Source organism: Argopecten irradians, chromosome 6, assembly GCF_041381155.1.
Source record: "Argopecten irradians isolate NY chromosome 6, Ai_NY, whole genome shotgun sequence".
NCBI lineage: Eukaryota > Metazoa > Mollusca > Bivalvia > Pectinida > Pectinidae > Argopecten > Argopecten irradians.
In genome coordinates this window covers 29,388,805-29,411,784 of record NC_091139.1, presented here as the reverse complement: position 1 = coordinate 29,411,784, position 22,980 = coordinate 29,388,805, and the positions used below count along the sequence as shown (strand labels likewise).

At 35.6% G+C, this 22,980-nt stretch overlaps 1 protein-coding gene across 1 annotated transcript in view; it reads left to right on the top strand.

Moving 5' to 3' along the window:
* The window catches only part of LOC138326439 (uncharacterized), a 31,425-nt gene that overhangs the window by 419 nt on the left and 8,026 nt on the right, over nucleotides 1-22,980 (top strand). The gene's annotated exons all lie outside the window — the stretch shown is intronic.

Below are 22,980 nucleotides of genomic sequence, written 5' to 3'. Positions count from 1 at the left end.
TGTATGAGGGTGAATTAGAGGTAGGGATGGAGGACGTGATGTATTAAGATTAAGGCTTTAATATTTAACTTTTTGCTCTTGATATTTCAGTAAGTAATGCATAGCATAATATGTCAAAGAAAATCTGTCATTGCTTCTTAATATTATTTGGTGGACCTAATATGACTGGATCTGAGTTTGACCTTAATTATTTAAATTACAAAATATAAACAGAGAACTTACGATTGCTTCTGTTTTGAAGATACACTTTCATAGATGTCTATCCTTTTTTTATTTTATCATATTTGTTCTTGATGTTACGTTTTTTTAAGTTTAGACTATGATTGTTCTACCATGTTATTTTTCGTTGTTTTTGTTCAATATCATATGACGTTTTTTTCTGTCCTTTTTTGTTTTGTTTATTTCTTTTTGTTTGTTTGTTTGTGGGTGGGTTGTTTTTTTTTTGGGGGGGGGTTGGGGGGGTTGGGAGGGGGGTGCATGAAAGACAATGACACACATTAGACGGTAAACTGCGTTAATTGGTTAATTGTTATTTAAGAAAAAAAAATTCCCATTATGTTAATGTTTTAAACGACAAACAAACCAAATGAATGTGTTTTGCTTCAACTCTTCACCATCTGTTGCAATCAGTCGTCAGCTGTATCTATGGGAGTGCTCTTTCTGTATCTGTTACTGTATCTACTCTATTCTATGGTTTATCCAGTTGATACAAGGTGTAATAGCAATACCATTTCTCTGATAGGAAATAAAACTGATAACATCACTGATTGTATAGATATGCCAAAGGTTACATAGAGGTCAACTGTTCTATATCATGATTTTATTAATATATATATTGTGATGTATTTTGTGAATACTTGTTTCTTGCAATCAATACGTTTGATATTTGGGATAGTATTTCGATTTGATATTTTGAAATATTGCAAATGTGAAGTTTTTATCCATTTTCATTCTTCGCTCGTTCGTTCAGTATTTTTACTGTTATCAGCCAAACCTGAAACGTATCCATAAGTCTGTGTGCATTTCATTCGTTTCATGATAGAACTACTGGTTACCAATTTTTTAACAGCTTTATACCGTCTTTGCATATTACAGAGTCAGCTCCCTTGCGGGTAGTTATCGATTATAACGTCATTATTTTGTGAGCGCAATTTACGTCGTTTTCTCCGAAAAATATGACGTCACAATTAATATCTACCCGCGAGGACAAATAACTCTGTAATATGCAAATACAGAATTATCATAAGTTCATTACGAGTCTCCAAAAATCTTCCTCTTCCTAATTCCATGCGGGACAGTTCTCAAACACTCATGTATAAATTTTGGCTCTGACCCCACGGGGGCAGGAGGGGTGGGGCCCAATAGGGTAATAGAGGTAAATCCTTTAAATCGCTACTAGTCCTAGAGTTCTGCATGGATTGTAACCAAATTTGGCCACAAACATCCTTGGGGGAAGGGGAACAGAACTTGTATAAATTTTGGCTCTGATCCCCAAGGGGCAGGAGGGGCGGGGCCCAATAGGGGTAATAGAGGTAAATCCTTTAAATAGCTACTAGTCATAAGAGTTCTGAATGGAATGTAACCATATTTGGCCACAAACATCCTTTTGGGAAGGGGAACAGAACTTTTATAAATTTTGGCTCTGACCCCCCGGGGGCAGGAGGGGCGGGGCCAATAGGGGAAATAGAGGTAAATCCTTTAAATCGCTACTAGTCATAGAGTTCTTCATGATTTGTAACCAAATTTGGCCACAAACATCCTTGGGGGAGGGGGAACAGAACTTGTATAAAAATTTGGCTCTGACCCCTCGGGGGCAGGAGAGGGCGGGGCCCAATAGGGGAAATAGAGGTAAATCCTTTAAATCGCTACTAGTCATAGAGTTCTGAATGGAATGTAACCAAATTTGGCCACAAACATCCTTGGGGGAAGGGGAACAGAACTTGTATAAATTTTGGCTCTGGTCCCCGGGGGCAGGAGGGGCGGGGCCCAATAGGGGTAATAGAGGTAAATCCTTTAAATCGCTACTAGTCATAGAGTTCTGAATGGAATGTAACCAAATTTGGCCACAAACATCCTTTGGGGAAGGGGAATAAAACTTGTATAAATTTTGGCTCTGACCCCACGGGGGCAGGAGGGGTGGGGCCCAATAGGGGAAATAGAGGTAAATCCTTTAAATCGCTACTAGTCATAGAGTTCTACATGAATTGTAACCAAATTTGGCCACAAGCATCCTTGGGCGAGGGGGAACAGAACTTGTATAAATTTTAACTCTGGTCCCCGGGGGGCAGGAGGGGCGGGACCCAATAGGGGAAATAGAGGTAAATCCTTTAAATCGCTACTTGTCCTAGAGTTCTTCATGGATTGTAACCAAATTTGGCTACAAACATCCTTGGGGGAAGGGGAACAGAACTGGTATAAATTTTGGCTCTGATCCCCCGGGCGCAGGAGGGGCGGGGCCCAATAGGGGAAATAGAAGTGAATCCTTTAAATCGCTACTAGTCATAGAGTTCTGCATGGATTGTAACCAAATTTGGCCACAAACATCCTTGGGGGAAGGGGAACAGAACTTGTATAAATTTTGGCTCTGACACCCGGGGGGCAGGAGAGGTGGGGCCCTATAGAGGAAATAGAGGTAAATCCTTTAAATCGCTACTAGTCATAGAGTTCTGCATGGAATGTAACCAAATTTGGCCACAAACATCCTTTTGGAAGGGGAACAGAACTTGTATAAATTTTGGCTCGTTCGTTCAGTATTTTTACTGTTATCAGCCAAACCTGAAACGTATCCATAAGTCTGTGTGCATTTCATTCGTTTCATGATAGAACTACTGGTTACCAATTTTTTAACAGCTTTATACCGTCTTTGCATATTACAGAGTCAGCTCCCTTGCGGGTAGTTATCGATTATAACGTCATTATTTTGTGAGCGCAATTTACGTCGTTTTCTCCGAAAAATATGACGTCACAATTAATATCTACCCGCGAGGACAAATAACTCTGTAATATGCAAATACAGAATTATCATAAGTTCATTACGAGTCTCCAAAAATCTTCCTCTTCCTAATTCCATGCGGGACAGTTCTCAAACACTCACTGTTGGTTGGCGTTTTTTCTCCTGGTTCTCCGGCTTTCCTCCACCATTTAAACCTTCCACGTCCTTAAATGACACAGACTGGTAATAGGACGTTAAGGTAACCAAACCAATCACACCGAATCAATTTCAATTCTGTTTTTGAGGGGAGTAAAATAGATATGTGTTATTGGTATACCACAAGCAACGTTTGAGTTGACAAGACATTGCCATAAGACGGTGTCATTTCCGTTCTGGTATTTAATGCATTCATTGATCATGATGCGCCGTACTCCTAGACGTGTATGAAGTTTTATTCCACCTGATTACATTGGGTGGATATGCGACACGATGCAATGTTAAAAAGTATCTCGTCGTGTTAACCTTTTACATTGTTGGAGTAGATGCACCGGTGTTATTTATCACCACGTCTCTTTTTCTATAAAGAGTTATGAGTTCCATCTTGTGATATAAATATAGGACATACGAACATAAAGATTGATCCCCGCCGCTATACAACTGCTATGGATCGTATTCCACCCTGTAACTCTCACTGATACGCGTGCTTTTCTTATGTAATAAGCGGTTCACCAGGTAACGCTGTAGCAAATCAATAAACTTGTCTAAAGTTCATCGACAACAGGAAACAATTGTAGACTTTTAATTTCATGACATAGAGATTACGGCCGTATCTGCCAATGATACCGGTAATGGAGCTCCCGTCTTTTAGATTTTTCTGATATAATCGGTATCGACTGTGTCTGACAGTATGAGAAATACAATGAAAGAGATCAACGCTGATGCAGCAACGAAGCTTGTTGTATGCTAGTTTCTAATTACATTAAAGTATTGTCATTAAATTATATTTTAATGAAGTTCGATTTTTTTCTGTTCTTTTACTGTAAATATTCATATGATTTTAACTCACGTGTTTTATACCTGGCTCACCCGTTGATTTATTCAGTGTCTGCCTTTGCTTTGCTATACCTGTATATTCACCTGTTCAGTTTTTTATGTATGCAGCTGTAATTTTACCACGTGTATATCTATGTAGATGTATGTAGATGCATGTCTTAAGCTCGTCGTATACCTCATGTTGCCTCAAATACTAATAAACGTCAAGCTTCCTGATGTTAAACTATTATTTTTCACAACACATACAGATATCACAAAAATTCTAAATAAAATACATTTTTCTGTCTCAGTTTCTTATTGTTGTTTTTTCTCTCCTTCCTATGCCAACCAGGCTACGTAAAAGCTAAGAACATTTGATTGGGTTTATTCAGATTATCATATCCCTTTGTTATGCATTTCCATCAGGATACACAATATTATTTTATGATACCCAATAATCTCTATATCGATAAGCCCCACTGGTATGAAAGATGAGCGAAATCTCAAGCAGTGAATTGTCCATGAAGATTATAGGGGACCAGGATCTCTTATACTGGGGGTTGATATGATATCACACTATTATTACTTATAAAACTATGTAAAGGACCCTTCCGTGATACCAAAAGCCAAACGCTGATGATTGGCACATACTAAATATTGAATATATTATTACTATTTAAATGAAGTAAACTTTGATAAGCTTGACCACTTATATATAAAATCTATATCTTAAATATGATACTGGACACACTCGTTATAATCGTAAGTACTTCACCTCGTTTAGACTGACCACCAGACCCTAAGTTGCTGATAAGACTTTCTCAGCATAGTTCTTTACTAGAATATCTCCCCCTAGTTTAAAACTTAGAATCGGGCATGTAGTAGAGACAAAAATAACAAGCTAAATTTTAGTGATATTTTTAATATTCTAGAGACTAGTGCCCAGTCGACACCTCGTTATTCAGGAAAAAGGTTGTATAGATACTGACCCAATCCTTATCTGTTTGGTCCTGTTTGGTCGCCAAATACTGTGCAATTGTTTTATTTTGAGAAGAGAACATTTTGCCAATTTTCTCTATTAAACTTATTCGTGGGGAGAAATATCCGCACATTTGTCAATTTCTAACAGTGATAAGCTAAACAGGATGTCGTACTTGTCATGTTCTAACAGTAATAAGCTATACAGGATGTCGTACTAGTCATGTTCTAACAGTAATAAGCTATACAGGATGTTGTAATTGTCATGTTCTAACAGTAATAAGCTATACAAGATGTCGTACTTGTCATGTTCTAAAAGCAATAAGCTACATGCATAGAGGATGTCGTACTCGTCATTATCTAAAAATAATAAGCTATACAGGATGTCGTATTGTCTTGTTCTATGTATATCTAATCAGTTAATAAGCTATACAAGATGTCGTACTTGTCATGTTCTAACAGTAATAAGCTATACAGGATGTCGTACTTGTCATGTTCTAACAGTAATAAGCTACATGCATAGAGGATGTCGTACTCGTCATTATCTAAAAATAATAAGCTATACAGGATGTCGTACTTGTCATGTTCTAACAGAATAAGCTATACAGGATGTCGTACTTGTCATGTTCTAACAGTAATAAGCTATACATGTCGTACTAGTCATGTTCTAAGAATAAGCAATAAGCGTACTTGTCATGTTCTAACAGTAATAAGCTATACAGATGTCGTACTTGTCATGTTCTAACAGTAATAAGCTATACAGGATGTCGTAATTGTCATGTTCTAACAGTAATAAGCTATACAGGATGTCGTACTTGTCATGTTCTAACAGTAATAAGCTATACAGGATGTCGTACTAGTCATGTTCTAACAGTAATAAGCTAACATACAGGATGTCGTACTTGTCATGTTCTAACAGTAATAAGCTATACAGGATGTCGTACTTGTCATGTTCTAACAGTAATAAGCTATACAGGATGTCGTACTTGTCATGTTCTAACAGTAATAAGCTATACAGGATGTCGTACTTGTCATGTTCTAACAGCAATAAGCTATACAGGATGTCGTACTTGTCATGTTCTAACAGCAATAAGCTATACAGGATGTCGTACTAGTCATGTTCTAACAGTAATAAGCTATACAGAATGTCGTACTTGTCATGTTCTAACAGTAATAAGCTATACAGAATGTCGTACTTGTCATGTTCTAACAGTAATAAGCTATACAGGATGTCGTACTTGTCATGTTCTAACAGTAATAAGCTATACAGGATGTCGTACTTGTCATGTTCTAACAGCAATAAGTTATACAGGATGTCGCACTTGTCATGTTCTAACAGTAATAAGCTATACAGGATGTCGTACTTGTCATGTTCTAACAGTAATAAGCTATACAGGATGTCGTACTTGTCATGTTCTAACAGTAATAAGCTATACAGGATGTCGTACTTGTCATGTTCTAACAGTAATAAGCTATACAAGATGTCGTACTTGTCATGTTCTAACAGTAATAAGCTATACAGGATGTCGTACTTGTCATGTTCTAACAGTAATAAGCTATACAGGATGTCGTACTTGTCATGTTCTAACAGCAATAAGCTATACAGGATGTCGTACTAGTCATGTTCTAACAGTAATAAGTTATACAGAATGTCGTACTTGTCTTGTTCTAACAGTAATAAGCTATACAGGATGTCGTACTTGTCATGTTCTAACAGTAATAAGCTATACAGGATGTCGTACTTGTCATGTTCTAACAGTAATAAGCTATACAGGATGTCGTACTTGTCATGTTCTAACAGTAATAAGCTATACAGGATGTCGTACCTGTCATGTTCTAAAAGTAATAAGCTATACAGGATGTCGTACTTGTCATGTTCTAACAGTAATAAGCTATACAGGATGTCGTACTTGTCATGTTCTAACAGTAATAAGCTATACAGGATGTCGTACTTGTCATGTTCTAACAGTAATAAGCTATACAGGATGTCGTACTTGTCATGTTCTAACAGTAATAAGCTATACAGGATGTCGTACTTGTCATGTTCTAACAGTAATTAGATATACAGGATACGCGGGTACAAAAGTTCTCTGAGATAATCTTAGTCGCGAACGCAGCTGAATTTAATCCACAACAAATATACACAAATATACAGTACCTTGGTTTTGTACCCTTTTCTTGACGCACTTATAAAGTGTCGAATGAAATGTCGAAGAAGCATAATTATGCTTGCTTATTAAATTGGTGAAAATCGTTATTGTGTGTTAATCAATACTTAATGAACCAAACTAGTCAGATAATTATTTAAAAAATATATACTTGTGCAGTAATGATCCTTTCATTGTGATTGCCACATGAATAAGCAACCCATGAGAATAGCAGAAAGGATTGTCATTTTTTATACAATACACATTAGTATAAACTCAATCAATAAATATATCGTATGTAGTTTGTTCTATAGATATATTCCTTTCTCATTTTCCCATACTATGATACATTATATACTTGAATCATTTCAAGTAAAAATTGAAAGGAACGGTATCACGTGCTCGCTCTTTGGAATATGTAAATATACCCTTTGATATAGTCGATTAAGCACGTGCATAGCGTTGCACTGATCGACCTTTCACAGCTTACTAGCACCACAATGTAACTGATGCAGTTTCGTCAGTTACTGGGTTATATCTGACTTGACTATCATTTATCTTCTTTACAATATTTGTTCCTATTTCGATTGTATATAGATAAACGTGCAAATACTAACCATGTCCTTGTGGCTCACTGTACTCATCTTGCCCCACTCACCTTGTTGAATGATAAAACATATCACTTTCCTGAATTAAACATAGCGGTCAATCAATACTTGACAGTGATGCTCATCTTGTTCTGCCGATTCGGTAAGGTCCGGAGCTGGTCGGAGATTGTCGCCAATATGTTGTCGTCCACTGGATGTAATAGCGCCACTAGTTACTTGGCACCGGTGTATAATCCTTTGTTTTAATATGATTATTCCACAAGTGCCAAATAAGATGCATGCGCAGAACAGCAAGATGTCCACTTCTTTCACAGAATGGCCTGTTCAAATACAATACATATCCAAATTTATTCAAAAGAACTCGTCGCAATTCACACGAGAGCATTTGTGATGTTAAAAGCTTGTATAGCACCGGAAGTTAATTATATCCACAAAGAGGTGTTTTAAATATCTTTAGATGTAATGCATGCACGTACAGGTATGGCGTCCCTCTGACTATCTTAGTCATGTTGGGGAGTACAGAACGACAGATTATTTCACGACACACGGGTACCCACAAGGCAGGTCACAACCCATCGCACGGGGATTATCGATTCCAAGGTGTTTATAACCGATCTATAAGTGTACTATTAATTATTAATGGACGTTTCGTATGACAAATTTGAATTGCATCGTCGCGGTTGATTTATTACTTCGGAAAATCGAAGAGGAAGACTGTTAGCGGAACTATCTAATAAACCATCGTATGTGATTAGCAACAGTGTTGAGGTGGGGTCACGCCTGGCTGAACACAGCAAAACGTCCGCATCACAGCAGTACCAGCTTCATGAATAATTTGCATAAACTTCTTCATAAACACTAGAAAAAGTTTAGATCGATGACAACGTGTCAGTTACAATATGTTTTAGTCCCTGATCAGAAAAGAATTTTATGGGGACTTTTGAATGATTAATAAATAGCGTAGAATAGAGCTTGTTCGTGGCGAGTGTGGTGGATGACATGATGTCTAGGGCTCGATTCGTTCAATTACACGAATTAAGCTTTTCTGTTCAGCTAATCGATGTTTTGTTTTATTACGGTTACAAACAGAAAAAATAGTTCAAAGGGCTTGTTTCCCTTAGATGACGCATGGTTGATAACATAGGATGTCTGATGTTCGATGTCACATGATATTATATAAAAAAGTAATATGTTATCACTGGGTCATTGTCACGATTAAGTTTATGATTCACGGGTACGTTAATGTAAAGTTTGTAGTTTTAGTATTTAAAGTATCGATAGATAAAACATATTTAGTTATATTTGAAAATAAGAACTAAAAATGCAAACTAAGTGTCGGTATATTGCATTTACATTAAGTCAAAGGAATGACTTATTAAAACAATATAGAATTTTGTAGTATGTCGAAGGGACTCTTTTTAAATTTAAAAAATGTTATAATAGTTTCATGTCCTAAATGCCTTAGAGTCAATAAGATAATGATATGTTCTTTTCTAAAACAAACAGAAATTTTTTCTTGACCTTTGCCCTATTCTATACATTTACAGCTGAACGATTCAACGGATTCAGCCTGGATTATTCTATATTAGTTTATATAATTCATCATTCTTTAAAGGTTTGACATCTTTTATCAATCCTTTGTTTCAATAAAGGGTATAGCGATAAAGGTAGGCATTCTTACTGCAGTTATTGAACGTCAAACTAGCATTGATGTAATAATATGGTGAATCAGTCATGGGTTCAACCGATACAAAATAAATTTCAACGTAAAACAGATACAAAACAATCAATACAGTATACGTTCGTTAAATTTACAATTCAATATGACTCAGTCGTCCATGCAAAGAGGTGCATGGCATTAATTTAAAGCCTGAATGTCACACGTCTCCCGTAACTGTAACATAACACCAATCACGATAGTCAATAGTAACAGGAGTAGACTTAGCTTTTAATGCTTTGAAGTCGGGATGTGTCGGCGAAACTACTTATATCATCTATGATTTTCCCAGTTGTGTAATTATCGCCTAAAATCTAATTTTTGTAATGTTCTAAGACTCGTGCATTGTCAAAGCCCAACCAAAAGCGTTGAAATAGATTTAAGCAGAATTTAGGCAGAAGTATTCATTGATATGGGGTTCTGTAAAACATCAGGTAATATCAGACTTCTTGATACAAATTAAACTTTACCACACAGCTGTTTTGCCTTTATAGATCTCGAAGATAATGTTTGGGCCAAACTGTGAAAGGAGACTAAATTTATATACTTCCATGGTCTTTCCCGTAAGCAGAGGACCTTGAGGCTAAAATTATAAAGCATGAAAGACGAATAAATTTAAAGACTTCCCTCGTCTTTCTGTGAGGAAAAGGAAATTGTATGATTTGTAGGCAGTTACCAGTGCTGGCGGTAAGGACTAGGCCTATACATATATACATAGAAAAAACAAAACTAAAACAAATCTGCGATCGATCTCTAACGTTTCCCAGCTGCCGCATATATACATATATAAATCTACGTTTGTTGTGTCCTTACACTAGTGTATGTACTGTATGTTAGTGCAGAACGTAAGTGCTTTGCTGTCATGGCGTGCAAACGAATGATGCTGACGGGCTAACATCAGTAAGTTCCTATTGGGACAATTTACAGTACTTCCACTCCATTGCTATTCAAACACGTGCTTAGACACTGGCACGCGACAGATTTCTCCACAGAGAACCAACTCCGACGCACACTGTAGGTAAAACGTGATTAGCTCCGTCTATACTACTGGGAAATACTGGATGTTATATCACAGGAATACCCTGAAGGAATTTACTCTTGGAATCATCAAATGATCGTAGGGCGAATAGTTTTGTCTTGAAACCATCTAACGATTGTAGGGTGGAAAATTTAATCTTCGAATCATTTAACATTTCTAGTTTGCGAATTTTAGTCTTGAATCCATCTAACAATTGTAGAGTGGAAAATTTAATCTTGGGATCATCTAATGATTGTAGGGTGAACATTTTAGTCTTAGAATCATCTAATTGTAGGGTGAAAAGTTTAGTCTTGAATCCATCTAACAATTGTAGGTGGAAATTTTAGTCTTTGGATCATCTAACGATTGTAGGGTGAACATTTTAGTTTATTGGAATGTTAGTCTTGGAATCATCTAACGATTGTAGGATGGGAATTTTAGTCTTGGGATCATCTAACAATTGTAGGGTCGGAATTTTAGTCTTGAAACCATGTAACATTTGTAGGATGGGAATTTTAGTCTTAGAATCATTAAAGAATTATAGATGTGTCTTGAACAAAGTTATAATAATAGGGTGGATAATTAAGTCTTGTATAATGCTATCTTTTCTTACAAAATTAAAATTCTCCTTTGCGGTGCCTGATGAGACAGGCAGTAACAGCATGAATCTATATATTACATTAATTTGAATGTGTGTTACAACACGCATCATATCAAGTTTCATAAAGAACAAAGATAAAGGATAAAAATATCAATCATTGAAGGCTCTTATCCGTATCTGATCCATTTACTGTAAATTATTAAATGCCATTTAGCCAGGGTTATTGACCATTTAAACTGCATTATTAAAAAAAACCTATTTTTATCTTGATTTTATATCATCATTTAGATAATATCTGTCGAAGCATGCCTGATGTCCAGTATGAATAAGGCAATGGACAGGTGTTTCCACCCCCTTTTACTCATTCACATGTTTACGTGTGTATAATTTTGCTGAATGGGTGACATACCAATCAATATTTGCAGGAGATATCGGGTTATTTGATACACAGCATGGTCGCTTCTATTTCACTATCGTGGCTGCTGATTTTTATTGTGTCGTATTGTTCGGGTGTTGTTTCAATATATCGTCGGAAACGAATACAATGGCCAAGCAGATTTTAAAAACAAAATCGATGACAAACTTTTGTATTTTATCGATCCTATGGCGACTGAAAACTCGCAGTGCCGCCATTGTCTATATTCTCGATCCGCGCTATATCACTATTGGGACAGTATCGATTTCATTGGGTACTACAGGGGAAGGTAGACTTGTAATTTGAATTGTCATAATACAATCAAGTACGTGTAGAGCTCACTCACGTCACGTTAAAATGAAATACATTTATCATATGATATCTTCGCCAAACGTTTTATCAAATTAGTCAACGTATAAATTGAAGTTTACAAATTAAAGATAAATATGATACGATAATTAAACTTTTTATGGTAATAGGCTGTAACGTTTAAATCACAGCGATATATCTAGACTAGCTATTAACCAAACAGCTTTTAAATTTCAATGAAATAATTTAAGGCTTGATTACAAAGCAAAATTTTATTGCTGAATATTATTAAATAAGGCCTATTTTCTGACATCTGTCGTGATCTTACATGTTTATTTGTAGAAATATTGTAATAATTGTACAGAATATCGACAAAAGTCATAAGCAAACCCGAGTCTAAAGCAAAAAATGATAAAGAACACTAGAATATTTTTATAGAGGACCATCATCAAATCTACTGATTAAAAAAAATCATGTAAAAATAGTTTTTAATTTTCATTTCTATTTTGTTATATTATTCAAATATTTTAGTAAATAAACATGGAAATAAAATATGAAAATGATTATTGATCTTTCATTAATAAATGTTTTATCTGCCTTTCGCCTATCATATAGATGATACTGATAACCTTTTTTGATTTTCTAAACTATAACATAAAAAACCTAACAAGGTAAAATAAAATCCAGTGAATGTTAAATAAAGGAAATCCTTTACAGTGTGTTGTACATTAAAGTAGAACAGACCATCAATTACCCCATACAGTCAAAATTGATTGTCGGCTCGCGTGGGGAAACTAGAGTCATATAACACCATGATAAACTGATATTTAAACGTAGCGGCTGCTGTGGCTGATGCGAGTCTTACCTAGAGCGAAAGCACCTGCTGCCGTAGCGCCACCTTCATTACTGATCCAAGCTTAAGCTTCACTGTCACACCGTATTCAGCATTAAATGTCCCGTTGCCAGAATTCCTCTACAAGTTCTGGTTGACACAGCAAGTCCTTTTAATCAAATCCAGATGACTATTCGATGATGAATATGTTATTAGACGACAGCTGATTTAGGAACAACCGCACGCGCACCGTTTGTCGTCTGCTCTGTGAATGTCCCAGTCAGCCGCCTGTCGTCAATTTAAAGCATTCCCTTTCCTAGAAAGGTATTCCCTCTTCAGGTGACGAGCCTATCCCGTTCGACTGTCGCTTGATATAATAATAATGACTATGTCCCAGGTAAAATTGAGCGCGTGAAATATTTAACACTTGCATGCAACCGCACGTTGTGGATATTACCGCCGCCATCACTTCACCGTAACCATCCATGCTTCCCGTCCCATCAATCGAACGGCTTGTTGAAGCTTTTTGAAAAATACAAACACAGAGTTGTCAGCACGGTCTAACATAGATAATCAAAAAGGATGAAACGGTGTAAAATGCATTTGCGAAATTAACGAGGCCAAGTTAAGGGGAAATTGTGGATATCTTAATTTTGAAATGGAAAATGGTCTTCAATTTTTATCCATTGAATTGAATTATATCAAAACATATTATAAATATAGAATTTTGCCATGCAAACATAATCGTTCAATAAATCCTGATATACAATGAAGTACTTGGCAAACACACTACTTTACCTCACTCTTCCTCCATTCAACTAGAGATAGGTGTATGCAGATTTTGATTAAAACCTCACAAACACATCAGATAAAAGGGCTATTACATTTCAATTTAATTAACATTTATCTCCTCATTTGAATAAAAAGTATACTGTAGTTTGTAGGTATTTAAGTAGGTGTCAAATGATGGTGTGGGATTGTTCATTTGAGTGGTGCGGTTAGGAACTATATTGTAAAGGTATGTTGCATTATTGTAGGAATTTAAAATACATTTGAATGGTAAGCTCTCCTATTAGATTAAATCTGTTACAATGAATGAACACTCCGTAAAAACTTTTAAAACTCCAGTTCATATAGTTTTTACCAAAGATATTGTTCGATTTTATTTATTGGAAGAACAAAATCTATTTTCCAATATGTTTAAATTTCTTACGATATCATGATATCGCTTGTTGAAGTAATATGTTCTTTTCGTTTGCAGATTAGACTCCTTCAACGGACTGGCATAGAACGCCATAGCTGTCAAGTATGGTTCAAATATATCATATGGATGTGTGCTTTCATTATATTACATGATTATATGATGCTATTATTAAAGAATTTAATCTTGTTCAATATGTGTGACCATTTTATCAATATTTGACATTTTTTTATTACCACCAATATATTAATCGTTTTTGCTTACATTTTATTTATTTGTCATGGGTTTTTATTTTCCCTCGTCATTATATCAATTCCTTTCATCATTATTTGATTTAGTAACATGTATCTTTATCTTAAGTTTGCATGTATCATGAGTTACCATTGAATTATTTTCATTTTTCATTATATTATATGAGTTTGTGGCTAATTTATTCCATTTCACCTTGACATCTTTTTAGTTTACCTTTATATTTTTTTTTATATTTTACCTTGATATTAGTCTATTTACCAATGTACATGTATTGTTATACTTTACATTATCCACAAACATAATTATCTTTATTTCATAAATACTTTACTTTATATAGTTATATAACCGGTGTATATAATTGTACTTTTCCAATGTTTAGATTTGCATTTTCATTCTAAATGGATTAATATGATATATTTAATATCACCAAAATGAAACAATGATACATGCAAATCAAATTACAATCAAATCAATCAAATCTATCTATAGAGACCACCTATGGGGCATGGAAAGGGCAAGGGAAATGGATCTTATTAAGCACGTCAAATTGTGTTATAAATGTTGAATAGGAACCCTTGAAAAGAGGTATTATTATGCAGGTGATATTTATACAGCGGTGGTCTCTAAGACAGATTTGACTGTATTATACTAGTATATGTCAAACCAATATGAGGGATACCAAGGTGAAAAAAGTTGTTTTATATTAAATAAATCTAAAATGGCACTAAAATTGAAATGATAAACCCTCAAGCAATCTATAATGATATCCATATTCACAGTCACTCATTTTTCGAATTACTCGTTCCTTATTATCGACCATAAAACATTGTCTTCTTATCCTACATCCGTCGATTCCTTGTGTTCTAAATGTTCACGTCTACACATTATACTACACGTAACAGCCTGTCAAATGTTTTCACATTTATGAAGAGAAATAAAAATATATATATATAAATTGATATTGCTATATGTTCAGATTTGTCATCGAGTATGTCCTAATAGACATGGCCGCTGAAGGCGACAAATATACATCACTACAGAGATTTAAACATTCTGGCCTCATAAATGTCGTATGCGAATACTAGATTCTTGTGGACTAAACAAAATATATCTTTATTTAGAGTCTCTGTATCTTACTGAAGAATAAAGCAAATTGTTTCAATTTAGCCCTTTGTATCTTACTGCCCACACAAGATTCCTAGGGAACAAAACCAGATGAACTTTACTTCTAGCGCTTCGTATCTTACTTCAAAAGTTTGAGGATTTTTTTTTATTTTTTTTTTATTTTAGCCCTCAGTATTGTAATTTGGGATACCAAGTGTCGTGGCATAGTCTAGTTACTTCCGAATTAACACTTCTTTGGTTACAGACTTACTAATTCATGTTATTCAAGACATTTTTGTGTTGATCAGATATTGATTGATGGGCAGAATAATCCAGATGGTATAGAAAAGCACATTTCTCTTAGTCATCTGTTTTGCTTACTGACAAAAGCGCGGATTAAAATTTCAAGGAAGTTTTTAATACAAATATATTGTGTTTTGCAATATCTGAAACAAATCACTAAAAGTACTAAATGAAACCGATTTGGTCAAGTAAAAAGCTAGATATTATATTCATTAAGCAACTTTCGCGATTATAGTTTTTTGTATTTTTAGTTTGTTAACTTTTGTTGATCACTTTTTGTAATGTCATTTGTTGTGTACCGCAAACCTTTGTTCACTTTGAGTGGTTTTCTTTATCTTCAGTTATGAACTGCCATACAGGAAGGACGTTAGGATTGCACGTGTTGTTCACACTGCATGATCGTAAAAGGGCAAGAGTCTCACTATTACAAGGAAGCATAAATATACTACAGCCTCCCAAAACAATGCTTGCAGAGACGATAACCTTAAATGACCTTAGTTGTTAAAAGACATGTAAGTCCAACCAGCTTTTAATTTATCAATTTGTTTTGTTTCAGTATTTTTACTTCATTGAGTAACACTTGATTGATCTTTTCTGTTGTTAGTCAACATATCACCTTCTACCAGTAGTTTTAGTCAACCATCGTTAAGGCAATAGGTTAGTTTTGTAATTTTTGATTGTCCAAAATTATGTTTAAATTTCCAGATATGTTATACATATGAATTGTATATCAAACTAACTTCCAAGGCGCCATTTATTGATAGGATAATGTCTTATTGATCACCTTTTGTTTGGTGTCATTTTAACAACTTTTGTTTGGTGTCATTCGGTCAGCCTTTGTTTGATTCTTCTATTATTTGGAGACGTACCAGCAATCACACGTTGTAATGTTTAACCGTATACGTAAATATTACTATTCATCTTAACAAGCTTTCTATCGATGATGGACTGGTGAGATACTAGTGAGATTTCATTTTGTCAACATTGGTTTGTCGTTTTCTGTTATATCATTTGGTCATCTTTGTCGTTTTCTGTAATATCATTTGGTCATCTTTGTCGTTTTCTGTTATTTCATTTAATAAAAATTCGCTTGTCATTTTAGTGAATCTTCATAAGCTAAAATTCGTTTATCACACTTTATTTGATATCCCTTTCTTAGCTCTCAACTGTCCTTGTATAATTTCCTCGCGGTGACAATCAGTTAATACCATCTGTACGTGTAGACTAATAACTGGATATTTCCACTGACGATTAAAGCATTGTATGTTTTAAAGAGATGTTTATATATGTTTAATCCTGATATTCGATCCAATTTGGATTTGATACTTGAGTCAATGAAATATGATATTGAAACGAAACAAATGTTCTGTACATGGACTTCGCTGATCACTTCCTGCTTCATTAAATCATTTTTAAAATATTGATTAAGGGTGACAAATGAATTTACCTTTTTTACCGGTCATGGTAACTGTCAGTAAAATCATCCATTATGTACAGAACAATGCACAATATTAATAGCAGATGAACAGCTCCTCTCTGTTGAATTTCTGTGACGTCACTGTTAAAAAGCAATAAACACTGAGATTTTCGTCAGCATGACAGCCAGGCTATATTCAATACACTGCTATAAATAATGAAATATCGGTTATAATTAATTACGTTAGTCACTCTAAATCAATACCATTCTCGTACTTGGTCAAATATTAACATTAATTTAAACATATTTGTTATTAATTATAAACGAGACGTTGGATAATTCATTGTAGTATTATTGTGATGTTTTCCATGCAATTTACTCTAAACGATATTTTTTTCGCTCTATGGTTTTCTATGTAAGGTATAATTAGACAATGGATTTTCAACCTTGCATTGGTGTTCCAATAATATGAAAAAATTCAATAATAGGCATGTCCTAATCTAACTGTTCTGCCCTATCAACTCTGCCAACTATCAATCATATCCCGTTAACGTGAAAAGTGAGTGTACTTCATAATGGACATCTTCGCTGAATAACGGCAGCGATCGTGGGATGTGTGAAATGGTTCTAGTCAACGGTGTAATCAAAACTTCATTTAACAGGATCAAGAAAGCAAATGAAGTAGACTTATAATATCGACATTTAATAGCAATTCTTAGGAAGACCGTTTTCGAACAATGATCGTAACTTCTGACTGTTTTACTGCGAACCGTCGAAGACCGAACGCATTGTGGAAACTGGTTTACTTGCTGATTTACAACATGTATTAGAATTAAGACCGTATAGACGTTCATTTTGGTGGATAAAACAGTATCGTGAAATTCATTTAATATATAAAATAAAATAAAAATGTTCAAATTTCGCAGTGTGACTATCAGAATATGATATAATTATGTAATATCCCAGTTGTTAACATTTAATGGATCTATGTCGCGCAAAATCGCAAAAATAACACCTTCGCGAAAACAAATCGCTATAGATATACATAGAGTTGGGAATCGATTGCAATTTCATGATCGATCCCCACTTTTGTGTAACCAATCGATGATCGATTAAAATCGATTATATTTGTCTTTGGTCGCACTGAAGACCGTGTACGTTTTCCTGTAAAATCATACAAACTTTCTTCTACACATGTTGCCATGTTCTCAGGTGGTTTAATTATGTTTTCACAAACATAAGCATACTCCTCTGAACGTTTACTTTACTACGTATGCGTATGTGCTCTTCAATTTGTTTAGACGCTTGTTATTTGAAATGAGCGACAACACAGACAAGCGATTGATTACGACAAGTGTTCTATGACATGTCTTGTGTGGTTTACTGATTGGCTAATTACACACTTTCGTTTATCATGATGTTGGACAAGCCCGACGAAACTCGATTACACATTTCTTACTCGATTAATTTGTCAAACACCCCAAACCAACGATACTCGACGAACTCGATCAATCGGAACATCACTAGCTAAATGGTCACATGAGGCAACTTTATATCAGGGCACTGGGCATAGGATCATAGCATGTTAAAATCATTTCCAGCAAATTAAAGTCAAACAATGGTTAGGACTAAACCACTTTTGTGCCTTTGCCAAAGTCATTCCAATACAAGTGCATCAGAAACAATGGTTTTGAGGCCGTAAATTTAATATGCCAGTTTTTGTGGTACAGGAAAGCCAGAATTTTTGGTGAAAAACCAACGATTTAACGGCATAACCTGCCCCTTTCGAGCATCTTGAAATTGAAAGGTAAAAAGGCAACATCTGAACCACGTTGGTACTACGATTCTCGGGCAGACGACAATATCAGCAAGCACTGATGACGGGATTCACTTACTGGAGAGAACCGAGTACAGTGGATGTAACTAGATCTACCTCCCTCAGTGATTCCATTATCATACAGTTCTCTTTATCGATTAAATCCGTATATTGAAAACACTTGTTTGACCATTTTATGTTACAATTATATATGATGGGTCCGTTGTAAATGTTTGATTTGAAAGCGTGTCTTTGATTAGCCGTGTACACCATCAATACAGCCAATCAGTGAAGGCCACATGAACGGTGTCACCAGTTCATAAAACGCCAATGGGAACTCGCCACATAGACACTCAAAGTGCAAACATACCCGTTGGTAAACAATGGTATTTAAAAAGCTGAGGATGCATGGAATATGAGTGGTGAGGTTTGAAATGGCGCCGCGGCACGAGCTCCTGGTTATTGAAGCCTGGGGTTAGCAGCAGTGGTCACGGTCCATTGACAAGTGCAATCGATGCCTACACTGTACTATGATTCCAGGACAATGCTCTCTGCTGCAATCATTCCGTCAGCTTCCAATCATGCAGTTTTTATTACACTTTCCCCTACAAGTTTTCTGACATTTATAACATTTCATATATTTCATCTCTGTGCTGAAATGAATTTCTATACAGTATAGTAGGACCTTTTCGCTAATGATAATAGCGATGCTGCTGTTTAATCTTTCGCGTGTTTTGGTTTTGTTTTTTCAAAATATCTTTCATAGTGGGACATGCACAACATGTAAAAAAAAAATAACCATTTAAACATGGTAACATTGATGCTGCTGTTTTTATATGTGCCGTAACTGGACGAAAAATTTGACATGTTAATTTTTCTTCATAAATCGATTGAAAACCATAAGGTTTGTGAAATTAAGCCGTGAAAATTATTCAAATAGCCTCAGATGCCTTAATAAACGTTAGTTACAACACAGAGATTATGTATTGTAAAATTGTTGTTTTGTATGCCTTATGTATGTTTAGATGGAAACATCCTACATAAATCACTTTACAATTACTAATATCATTGTAAAAACGTGACACGAAATTGTAGAACACAATTTGGCTTCATAGTCTGGCCGTAGGTATTCATTTCGCTTCACTATAGATGTACATATAATGATTCTTGGCAGTACTGCTTAAATCACTTTCTGCTCTTATTTGTATTTTTTAAATTAAAACCAATGCATTGAAAGGACTGTTATTTTCAAAATGGTAGTAACTTCTGTTAATGAATAACATATTAAAGGCTTATCTTGATTCGTGACTTTAACGATAACAACTTTAATGATGGACTTGTTTTATTTTATTATTATTATTATTATTATTTTATTCCCTACGAAACGCGTTTGCGAAATCGTTTAACGCAACTCCATGAGAAATTTCTGAATATATCAGACAAGTGCCCTAGTTGTGCCTTTTGCTATTGCGAACCTTCCATTTTTGGATTTTTTCCGTTACCGTGGAAACTTAGTCAAAAATACCAAATTACTGATTCCTTTTGTTTCCGGATATACCTCCAAAACCGTTAAACACAGCTCCAGGAAATTTTCTGAATATATTAAATAAGTGCCCTAGTTGTGCCTTTTGCAATTGCGAACCTTCCATGTTATGTGTTTTTCTGTTACCATGGAAACGTAGTCAAAAATACTAAATTATTGTTGTTTTTGTTTCGGGCTTTAACTCAAAACCGTCAACGCAACTCCATGAAACTTTCTGTATAAATCAGACAAGTGCCCTAGTTGTGCCATGGAAACTCATTCAAAAATACCAAATTACAGTTTCCTTTTGTTACCTGCTGGGTTTTTTTTTCAGTTTCACACTTGAATAGTTGTTACTTTAACCTTGATGTATTTGGGGTTTTATACCAACCACGGAGCGCGGATGATAATGACACGCTTTGCGGCTTCTTTCTTTTTCTTTTTTTTTTTTTTTTTTTTTTTTCAAAATATGTTTCAATGGAAAACAACCCAATGTGTTTCACATCCAGCATTTTGAAACTGTTTGTGAAATAGACTTGATAAAACTTCCGGTGAAGAGGAACTCTAAGATTTAATGGTTTAGTAACGATTGGGAGATGGAACGCTGACCTACTCTCAATACCACTGTAACAATGATGTTATGTAGTTAGGTCTCTAACCCACACCAATATGTTGTTTTATATAAGTTGTTATTAGATATTTAATTAATTAAAACCATGAAAACGATAACAACTTAAAAAAAAAACCTGATTGATTGGAATCTGATTAAAACACAGATTATAATTATATCTCCCCACTCCGTTTAATAGAGTGTCGATAAAGCGGAGTGGGGATAAGGATACGTACTTTAATCAGATTGTGATTGTTGGGGCTTAACATCCTTGTTCCGGTTATAAACATATAAAAACACGATCAATAGTAATGATTTCATCTGATTGTCACAATAGATATGTTATTATGATAAATGTCCTTGTAAAAAAACTAATCCAGGCTTTAACATTAAAATGATGGCATGATGGATAAGACGGGTATAACATTTTGAATATTTTGAAATCATCAGGCAACCTCAAAACTTCAATATTTTTTAAAAATCTCATTTGTTTTCTTACGATCATTAAGAATAGTTCATTCCTATCAATTATTTACATACCTATTATCAATTTATTTTATGTACACCTATACATCATCGACCAACAGTTTTCATACTACAGATCACTACATTGATGGCCAAGGTCGTTTTTGTAAAACCAATGTGACGTAAAACGTTTATCATGTGGACATATGTGAATGTAAATACGATTAGCAAAACTCGTAACAGGTAGATCGATACCTGTCTGCAAATAGCCTGTTCTGTTATAAAACAATCGACACAATGGTTAAATTTATATATCGATGGACAAAAAAGTGATGCCAATAACAACAATTGCTTTATTGTTACCCAATAGGCGAATTCTACCATGTCAACCTTTTCAACCAAAAGTAAGTATTCCAAATAACGAGCTATGTTTGTATATCACAATAAATATGGTACAGTAGTATGCAAATCCTTATCTAAACGGCGACACCAATATACTCGTTTCGAAGTTTGAGAAGCGCCTTCATAGCCATCATTAGTGACCCTCATTAGCTTTTCAACCGTCATCATGGCCCATCATTTAGCTTTTCAACCGCCATCATGGCCCATCATTTAGCTTTTCAACCCGCCATCATGGCCCATCATTTAGCTTTTCAACCCGCCATCATGGCCCATCATTTAGCTTTTCAACCCGCCATCATGGCCCATCATTTAGCTTTTCAACCCGCCATCATGGCCCATCATTTAGCTTTTAACCCGCCATCATGGCCCATTTTTAGCTTTTCAACCCGCCATCATGGCCCATCATTTAGCTTTTCAACCCGCATCATGGCCCATATTTAGCTTTCATGGCCCATCATTAGCCAACCCATCATGGCCCATCATTTAGCTTTTCAACCCGCCATCATGGCCCATCATTTAGCTTTTCAACCCGCCATCATGGCCCATCATTTAGCTTTTCAACCCGCCATCATGGCCCATCATTTAGCTTTTCAACCGCTAGCCATATTAGCCAACCGCCATCATGGCCCATCATTTAGCTTTTCAACCCGCCATCATGGCCCATCATTTAGCTTTTCAACCCGCCATCATGGCCCATCATTTAGCTTTTCAACCCGCCATCATGGCCCATCATTTAGCTTTTCAACCCGCCATCATGGCCCATCATTTAGCTTTTCAACCCGCCATCATGGCCCATCATTTAGCTTTTCAACCCGCCATCATGGCCCATCATTTAGCTTTTCAACCCGCCATCATGGCCCATCATTTAGCTTTTCAACCCGCCATCATGGCCCATCATTTAGCTTTTCAACCCGCCATCATGGCCCATCATTTAGCTTTTCAACCCGCCATCATGGCCCATCATTTAGCTTTTCAACCCGCCATCATGGCCCATCATTTAGCTTTTCAACCCGCCATCATGGCCCATCATTTAGCTTTTCAACCCGCCATCATGGCCCATCATTTAGCTTTTCAACCCGCCATCATGGCCCATCATTTAGCTTTTCAACCCGCCATCATGGCCCATCATTTAGCTTTTCAACCCGCCATCATGGCCCATCATTTAGCTTTTGAACCCGCCATCATGGCCCATCATTTAGCTTTTCAACCCGCCATCATGGCCCATCATTTAGCTTTTCAACCCGCCATCATGGCCCATCATTTAGCTTTTCAACCCGCCATCATGGCCCATCATTTAGC